The 9,893-nt window shown below is 41.2% G+C and overlaps 1 pseudogene; it reads left to right on the top strand.

Annotated features, from left to right (window-relative positions):
• Window positions 1–2,918: 2,918 nt before the first annotated feature.
• On the top strand, window positions 2,919–5,150 carry LOC137761522 (cullin-4A pseudogene; annotated as a pseudogene).
• Window positions 5,151–9,893: the final 4,743 nt, after the last annotated feature.

Here is a 9,893-nt window from a genome sequence, read left to right as displayed (position 1 = left end):
GCTTGGAAGTCATCATTCCCATCCTCACAAAAAAAGCTGAACAAACTGAAAATCAGCAACTTAGATCCATCAGAGAATTGAGGTCATAGGGCACACTGATACTCCCAGAATGGGATAGACAGACAGGTAGATATAAAGAATCACAACTTGAAACAAAAACCTGCCCAGGAACCAGTACTGGAGTAGGAAAACCTGAACTGTAATTGATGAATTGCTGGAGGCTCAGTGTGGGCAATCTGAGAGTTAAAAATTCCAGAGAGGCTCAGTATTTGGGGGCAAAAAACTCACTTTTGTGAGTTTTACCTCCAGAAACTATATCAAGTTCGCACAGTTAATGTTAGAGAAAAATCCCCTCGAGAAACCATTTTAAAATACACCAGAACATTCTGTTCTTCTTAACAAGGCCTGCCTTTAAGAGGAACTATTTTAACAGAGCCTATCTGACCTGGAGGTAGGGAAACACCCAATTCCAGCCCATGCTAGCCCTCCTGCCTCCTACCTAAAGGGGAAGAAAACTACAAGACAAAACAAGAAGCCCTTGTGAAGGTCACAGCCCAAGAGTCCAGGCTCACTAAAAGACTGACACCTAATCATAAGACTATAGAATACTTCTCTTCCCCCCCACCTTACATCAATAATGTTCCTGTATAATAACAGGGAAATACAACTGGAAAAAAACTGCCTGTCTCAGATCTTCTTTAAAAATTGTATAGGGAAATCAAAAAACAAGAGGGAAACAAATACAAGGATACCAGAGTAAATTTTAGCTTCAACATTTAGAATTACAGCAAATAGTAAAACACAGCCTAACCCTTAGCCAGATAAACATAAAACCTCACATTAAACGTCTATTTACCTCAGTTTCTTTTTACCCAGAAGATCATATCTGACTATGAACAAAAAAATTACAAGGCATACTAAAAGAAAAAAACATAATTCGAAGGAAAAAAGTAATCATCAGAGCCAGACTCAGATATGGCAGAAATGCTGGAATTATCAGACCAGGAATTTAAAATAAATATGATTACTATGCTAAAGGATCTAATGAAAAAAAAGTAAACAGCATGCAAGAACAGATGGGTAAGGTAAGAAGAGAGATGAAGACTCTAAGAAATAATCAAAAGCAAATTATAGAAATCAAAATAAATGTAACAGAAATAAAGAATGCCTTTGATAGTTTCATCAATAAACTAGACGCAGCAGAGGAAAGAACCAATTTGCTTGAAGAAATGTCAATAAAAATTCCACAGGGAAATGCAAAGAGAAAAAAGGAATGAAAAAGACATCACAGAATATCTAAGAACTGTGGAAAAATTACAAAAGGTATAACATAGACATAATGGGAATACCATAAGGAGAAGAGAGAAAAGAATAGAAGCAATATTTGGAGCAATAATGACTGAGAACATTCCTAGATTAATGATAGGCACCAGACTGTAGATCTAGGAAGCTCATAGAACACCAAGCTCATGATAAATACCCCCCCAAAAAAAAAAAAAAAAAACTACACCTACGCATATTATATTCAAACTGCAAAAAATCAGGCACAGAATAAATCTTGAAAAAAGTTTCAGGAGGTAGGGAAAGAGAAACCTATAGAGGAGCAAAGGTAAAAATTGTATCAGATTTCTCAGAAATCATCCAAGCAAGAAGAGAGTAGAGTAAAATATTTGGTGTTGAAAGAAAAAAACACCAGAAAAAACACACAGAATTCTGTGTCTGGCAAAATTATACTTTAAAAGTAAAGGAAATATAAAGATTTTCTAAGACAAAAAACATTGAAGGAATTTATCACCAGTAGATTTTCCTTGCAAGAAATGTTAAAAGAAATTCTTCAAAAAAAAAAAAAAAAAAAGAAGAAACATGATATCAATCAAAAACTCCAATTTACATAAAGAAAGGGTATTAGAGAAAGAATAAAGGTAAAATAAAATTAAAAAATTTTTCTTATTCTGAATTGACTAACAGATAACAGCTTCAGTTTGTTAAAATAATAATAGCAACATGTATTTAGTGATTATAGTTTATAGATGAATAATAACAATACCTAGTGGGGTTATTTTTTTTTTTAATAATATTGAAGTACATGGCAGCAAAAACAACAAAAAATCCATTTAATCCATGAGGCGTTAAAATGTTATGATAATTCTTGAATTATCTAGGAGGTAGGTAGGCATATTAATTAATTTTAGACTTACCTAATGTGCATGCTGTAAATTCTAAGGTCCCTAGGAAAAAAAATAGAAACTATGTCTTTAACATATAAACTAGTAGAGGGAAAAAATACAATGATAAAAAATTATTAATCCAAATTTTTGCAAGACAAGTAAAAAATGAATATAGAGAAGGTATGGCAGACATAAAGCACAAAATAAGATGTTGGATTTAAACGCAAAAGCTCCAGGAATTATATTATTATAAATGTACAAAATATTCTAGATAAAAGGCTGACTTTCAAAAAGCATAGTTATATGTTATTTAAAAGAAACATATGTAAAAGTTAAGGATACAAAAGGCTTTTAAGGGGCCGGCATGACGGCGCGCCCGGGCTGAGGAAGGTCGGGGGCTGCGCTGCGACTCCCTGCCCCCAACACGAAGCCGCCTCGTCGGCGCCCCGGTGCCCGGCCTGCCGGGCCCTCGGCTGTTGCGGGTTCCACACGGACCGCGGCGCCCGCGAGCTCGGGGCTGGGTCGGGTCGGGGTCTGGCGCGCTCCCGAGGCCTGCGGCACCGGGTCTGGTCGGGCCGGGTCGGGCGGCGGTTGGGCCGGGCCGGGCGGGGTTGAGGGAGCGCAGCGGAGGGAAGGCGAGTCCGGGCGGCGGAGACCGAGGCCGAGGCCGAGGCCGACGAGACCCCTCGGAAGGGCAACTTCTCGGCGCTTGTCGGACACACCAACGGCCTCACCAAGCCAGCGTCCCTCGCCGCGGCCACCACCTCCAACCCCAGGGCCGCCGGCGGCTCCAAGAAGCTTGTGATAAAGAATTTCCGAGACAGACCTAAATTGCCTGATAACTACACTCAGGACACCTGGCAGAAACTTCATGAAGCAGTGAAAGCCATACAAAGTAGTACCTCCATCATATAGAACCTGGAAGAGCTCTACCAGGCTGTTGAAAATCTTTGTTCTCACAAAGTTTCCCCAGTGCTCTACCAGCAGCTGCGCCAGGTCTGTGAAGGCCACGTGCAAGCACAAATCCTTCAGTTTAGAGAACTCCCTAGATAGTGTTTTATTTTTAAAGAAGATTAACACATGCTGGCAGGATCACTGCAGACAAATGATCATGATCAGAAGTATCTTCCTGTTTCTGGATCGTACTTATGTGCTTCAGAATTCCGTGCTTCCTTCCATCTGGGATATGGGATTAGAACTATTTAGAAACCATATTATTAGTGATAAAATGGTTCAGACGAAAACCATCGATGGCATCCTGCTGCTGACCAAGAGGGAGCGGGGCGGGGAGGCCGTGGACCGGAGCCTACTGGGCAGGCTGTCCGACCTCCAGGTGTATAAAGATTCATTTGAACTGAAATTTTTGGAAGAAACTAATTGTTTATATGCTGCAGAAGGCCAAAGGTTAATGCAAGAAAGAGAGGTTCCGGAGTACCTGACATGTGAGTAAGCGCCTGGGGGAGGAGGGTGACTGCGTGATCACGTATCTAGACCACAGCACACAGAAGCCTGTGTGGAGAAGTAGCTGTTAGGAGAACATTTAACAGCGATTCTGCAGAAAGGGCTGGACCACCTGTTGGATGAGAACAGAGTGCCCGACCTCACTCAGATGTACCAGCTGTTCAGCCGCGTGCGGGGCGGCCAGCAGGCGCTGCTGCAGCACTGGAGCGAGTGCATCAAGACTTTTGGGACAACGATCGTTATCAATCCTGAAAAAGATAAAGATATGGTGCAGGACCTGCTGGATTTCAAGGACCGAGTGGACCACGTGATAGAAGTGTGCTTCCAGAGGAGCGAGAAGTTCATCAACCTGATGAAGGAGTCCTTCGAATCGTTCATCAGCAAGAGGCCAAACAAACCTGCAGAGCTGATCGCAAAGCATGTTGATTCAAAATTGAGAGCAGGTAATAAGGAAGCAACGGACGAGGAGCTGGAGAGGATCCTGGACAAGATCATGATCCTATTCCGGTTCATTCACGGTAAAGATGTCTTTGAAGCATTTTATAAGAAAGATTGGGCAAAAAGACTCCTCGTTGGAAAAAGTGCCTCCGTTGATGCTGAAAAGTCTATGCTGTCGAAGCTGAAGCACAAGTGTGGGGCTGCTTTCGCCAGCAAGCTGGAAGGCATGTTCAAGGACATGGAGCTCTCTAAGGACATCATAGTTCATTTCAAGCAGTATATGCAGAATCAAAGTGACCTGGGCTCTATAGACCTGACAGTGAACCTACTTACGATGGGATACTGGCCGATGTACACCCCCATGGAAGTACATCTAACTCCAGAGATGATTAAGCTTCAGGAAGTATTCAAGACGTTTTATCTTGGAAAGCACAGCGGTTGAAAGCTTCAGAGGCAAACTACACTGGGTCACGCCGTGTTGAAAGCAGAGTTTAAAGAGGGAAAGAAGGAGTTCCAGGTGTCGCTGTTCCAGACGCTGGTGCTTCTCGTGTTCAACGAAGGGGACGGATTCAGCTTTGAGGACATAAAGATGGCCACTGGGATAGAGGACAACAAGCTACGGAGGACATTGCAGTCCCTGGCCTGCAGGAAAGTGCGCGTCCTGATCAAAAGTCCCAAAGGAAGGGAGGTCGAAGACGGAGACAAATTCATCTTCAATGGAGAATTCAAGCACAAGTTGTTTCGGATCAAGATCAGTCAAATTCAGATGAAGGAAACCGTTGAAGAGCAGGTCGGCACCACAGAGCGTGTGTTCCAGGACCGGCAGTACCAGATCGACACCGCCATCATCAGGATAATGAAGATGAGAAAGACGCTGGGCCACAACCTGCTCGTTTCCGAATTGTATAATCAGCTGAAGTTTTTCATCAAGCCTGGAGATTTGAAAAAGAGAATCAAATCTCTCATAGACAGAGACTACATAGAGACCAGGACAGTCCCAACCAGTACCGTTACGTGGCCTGAGGCTCGTGGCGGCTCCTCCCATGAGACACTAGAATGTATCTTTAGGGCAGAAACACTTCTGTGCTGTTTCCAGGACTTTCTGGGACTTAGCAACATGGCTGCTTTGGGACTAGCAGGAAAGGGGGGATCCTTGGATCCTCCTTCACAGGCTCAAGGATTTCTAAATGGCTTGTGTACCTTCCCTCCAGTTCTTCCTCCTGTTCTTTTAGGCGTTTGGATGGTTCCATGGCTCTACAGACTGACTCTGAGGTCGGACAAGCAGATACTGGTTTCTTAAAAGAGGCTCCTCTGTAAGCGGTGTTCTCGTGGCAGAAGCTGATGTTCGGTGTGTGTGTGTGAGAGACCCTCCGTGCTGCCCTTCTGTAGCTGCAGGGACACAAGCTCTTAGACCCAAAACAAGAACTCTTACTGGTGAACATTAGGGAGAAACAGTCAGTATTAAAGCTGGCTGGTCGATTATGCAGCCTGGATAGTAGCGTCTGTTCCAGGTCTTTCAACAAGTGTTAACCTCTGAGGACTGGTTTTCAGGATGGGGCTCCTTGGCGAGACCTCTGATGCACCAGGAGGACACCACGTCCAACGTGTGTGATGCCGCGAGCCCATCAGCGCCTTCACTTTACTTCCACTGCGTCCCTTGGGGATTTTCTGTTTGAGGGTTTAGAGGGGGGCAGTGTGTGTGTGTTTGCTGTTCTAAGATTGAGCCTAGCAGCCCCGTTCTCTGCATTGGGGAACTGCTGTTTGCTTTTTTCTAATTGCAGTGTTTGTATGATTGCGACAATAAAGTTTGGTTTTGTTTTCACGGCCCTGGGCAGGGTGGCTGTCCTCTGCTGTTAACCATTGTAAACGTTTCGGAGGAGACGACATTGTGAGCAGGGGTGACCTCGGTGGCACCTGCTTTCATGTTGTGTGCGCGCAGCTGAGGCTGAGCAGCGGACGATGATGTTCGTTTGGTAACTAAAACAAAGACACTTTTCTGAGAACATTTAAAAGTGCTTTATATTTTACATAATAGCATGCTTCATTTTGATGAAAAGCTACCAAAGGAATTTTGATCATGGTGTAAGTGTTGAAAGCAATATTTTCTGGAATATACCAAGTTTATATAATTTGATTTTTGTGCTAAATTATTAAAAGATTCTCCCTTTTTTGAAAAAAAAAAAGGCTTTTAAAAATTGAAAACTTTAAACAAAAGAAATCTCATGCAGCTATTTTAATATCAGTCAAAACTGACTTTCAGATAAAAAGCTTCACTAGAGATAAGGATAAAGATAACTTATAATGATAAAGGCTAAATATAAAAGTAAAGTATAACAGTTTTACATTTGCATGCACTTAATAATATGGGCCTCAAAATATATAAAGCAAAAATTTACAACTACAAGGAATTAATATAACAAGAAAAAAGTCAGTAAAGAAATAGAATATTTGAAAAACAAAATTAACAAAATAAATCTCATAGACATCTGTTGAAGACTCAATTCAGGACCTATAGAATATATATTTTGAAGCATACATACATAGAACATTTTTTTTTAAATAATTATATACTGGGACATAAAGCAAAATGAACAACTTTAAAAAAAATAAACTTCATAGAATATGCTCTCTGACAACAACTCAATTAAGCTAAAAATCAACAACAGAAAGACAACTTGAAAAAGCCCTGTTTGGTAAAGTTAAGAAGTATACTTTTAAATAGGTCAAAGAACAAAGCATAATATTTTTTTTTAATATTTTGAATAAAAATATAACAAAATTATGTATATACTTTACCTGGGATGAAGCTAATGGAATATACAGAAATATATAGCGATAATTATTTATACTAGAAAAAAATAGAAATAGAAATGGAAAGATTGAACATCAATAAGCTAAGAGTCTCTCAGAAGAAATTAGAATTAAAAACACCAAAATAAACCCAAGTAACAGAGAGGAAAAGAATTAATATAGGTAAGAGCAGAAATTTAACTTTTAAAAATATTTTTAAAAGAATGAAGCTATTTATGGACTCTTTTGGAATGATGTCCAAGACATATTGTTGAGGGAGTTAAAAATAAATGTTGTATATAATCTGCTGCCATTTGTGTAAAAGGGATATTTTATATTTTGAAAATTTTCAGTGCTTATACTCTTCATAATTTCTGAGTTTTAAACAAAATGAAGGTTACACTTTTAAAAAATTAAGTAAATAAAAATTTTAAATTAAAAAGAAATAAATGATCAGCTGAAGCTCCCAAAAGAAGAGGAACTAGGGGCAAGGCAGACTCACAAAGCCCTCATTCAAATATAGGGAAGATGCCGCTGCCTACTCATGTACTGATCTGAAGTGGATCGGGTGGCAGTGCTGGTGGTGGTGAAGGTGGTGGGATTGTGGTGATGATGGTGATGGTACTGGTGATCACTGTGGCACTGGATATGAAGGTGGAAATGCAGGAGGTGCTGGAGGTGGAGGTGGAGGTAGTGGTGGTGAAGGTGGGGCTGGAGGTAGTGGTCATGTTCTGGTTAGGGTTTTGATGGTAAAGTTCTTGGAGCTGTTCCCACGGGCCACAGAGGTTCTATTTGCCAAACTTCCTAGGCAACAGACAAGGCTTAGTCATCAATATGAGCCAAAAAACATGAGAAATTTGATCACATCACTCCGGTTGAGATCACCATGTGTTCTCTCTTCTTTCCTTTGTGCTCTGATTAGATCCCTAACATCCAGTCTCCTCATTAGTTGCCATCTGTTGCTGAATTGATTTTCAAGGGGCTGGAGAATAACCCATCACGTGGAAGTTGACCATATAACATAAGGGGTTTGAGAAGAGGTGAGCTATAAGATATGACTTTTGATTGCTGATGCGACCATAGAATCCGAGAGCCGTTACCAAAAGAACAATTAATCATTTTATGCCTTGAGTAACAACTGCTGTGTGTTTGAACAAGGCCATGCACCTGGTGGTCAACGGAAAGCTGAGAATGGGTCTTTAGAGGTGAAGGGCAGGTCCCTGGGTGATTTACAATGAAGACATGTGACCAAATTGCCATGAAAGGAAATAATTAGTAACCTCAGGAGAAAAGCCAAAACCTTGTGTAGACCACAGGGGTTTTACTATTCCTTCTCCCCTTCAGATTCACTGGCTCTAGGTAAGAGGTGAGGTGACTGGATGGGTTCCTTTCCCCAGAGAAGAGATTAGCTCCTGAGGAACAGCATCGCTATATCACCAGCCAGAAGCTTCAGTTTCCCTCTAATCATGACCCTTAATTTGTCCAAGCAGAGGGGGTTGATTGCTCAAAGGGGATGAAAAGCCAAAACCTTAGAATAACATTTTACCCACATTTAATCAATCATGTTTCACTCTACACCTCCCACAATCCCCACTTAGGCAACAACGCAGGAGCTCTTTGATTATCTCGCTGGGTTCCACTGTATGCTCAAAAATTTCTTGAAATCAAATTGTCTTAGTTCACTTTTATTTAGAGAGAAATTCAGAGATTGCATTGTACATGATGGTTTTAAGAGGAAATATATAGCCTTAAGCATTGAACAAACAACAGGAAGAAAGAAGGAAAGGAAAAAAGGTAGGAAGGAAGGAAGGAAGGAGGGAGGCAGAGGGGGAGGCAGGGAGGGAGGAAGGGAATGGGAGGAAGAGAAAGGATACAGAAGGTCAATGTACCAAAGGTCTGGGACTTACTGCCTTGGGAAAGTGCTAGTCAAGAGAAACTTTCCTGCCCCTTACTAATTTGGGGGCAAAATGAGAACCAATGTGAAAAAAGCAAAACTGACCAGGTGCGTCTATCCAGGACTAAGTTCTCGTGGGAGTGGAGGTGAGTGACATTTACTGCTTCAGGAGGATCTTGTTATCATTAACAGCATTATTGTTAGTTCAACTTCTTCCCAGTCCCTTCTTTAATGTCACTAAAATCCCTGAAAGTGACTTCTGTCTACTTTGGTCCTTTCAGTACCCTTTCAGCTTCCTTTGCATTATAATACACAGGCTAACAATACTATAATTTTCCCCCATTGAAATGTACCCTCTCCCCACCCCCCAAAATAGACTAGTGTGATTATTGCCTAGCTCTGGGAGCTTTGTGCTTCATCTTTTCTTGCAGTAACTAGACAGCCCTTTCTTATTCTTATGATAACTGAAACATTTGAACAATCATTGTCCTACAGAGGAGCTGATCTTAGAGCAATTGTGCTTTGTACCAACCCATCCCCTTTGGGATCAAGATCGGTTTTAAAATAATGACTTCTCTAACAGTTTATTACCAGCCTGGAGTCATTTTCACACCTCAGAAGTGAAGGCTTAATGAGCAGAGAAATTAAAGAGAAAAACTCTGCTCCTGTCTTCTTAAATGGTGGCATTTTGGCAGCTCAGGAGAAACTTCCAAAGAGGAGCTGAACACAATCATCTAGTTCTCCAAATGACCTTTAGGTAATGAAGCTCAAAGTTTCCTCACCACAACTCCACCCCCTTCTTTTCCATCCTGGAGATGTCTCCCAGGAAGATCAGGTGGTGATAATGGAGTTGTGTGGGCATAATGAATTCACCTGACACAATGCTGGAAAGACAGTAATGGCTCAATAAAATCTTCCTGAGTAGTGACCACACCTCCCCAGAGCCTCCCCACCACAGCAACTCTTTAACAAGAGTTGCAAATTCCTGGGCATCTTTTAGAAATACACTCAAATACCACTTGCTCTTATAACCCTTTCATAACTCTCCCAATTACTCCTCTCTCTTCAGGGTTTTTATGTCAATAATAATATACACATATTATACACATAATATGTATACACACATAATAATATACACATAT

This window comes from Eschrichtius robustus, chromosome 3 (assembly GCF_028021215.1).
Source record: "Eschrichtius robustus isolate mEscRob2 chromosome 3, mEscRob2.pri, whole genome shotgun sequence".
Classification (NCBI taxonomy): Eukaryota; Metazoa; Chordata; class Mammalia; order Artiodactyla; family Eschrichtiidae; genus Eschrichtius; species Eschrichtius robustus.
This window is presented reverse-complemented; position numbering and strand designations above follow the sequence as displayed.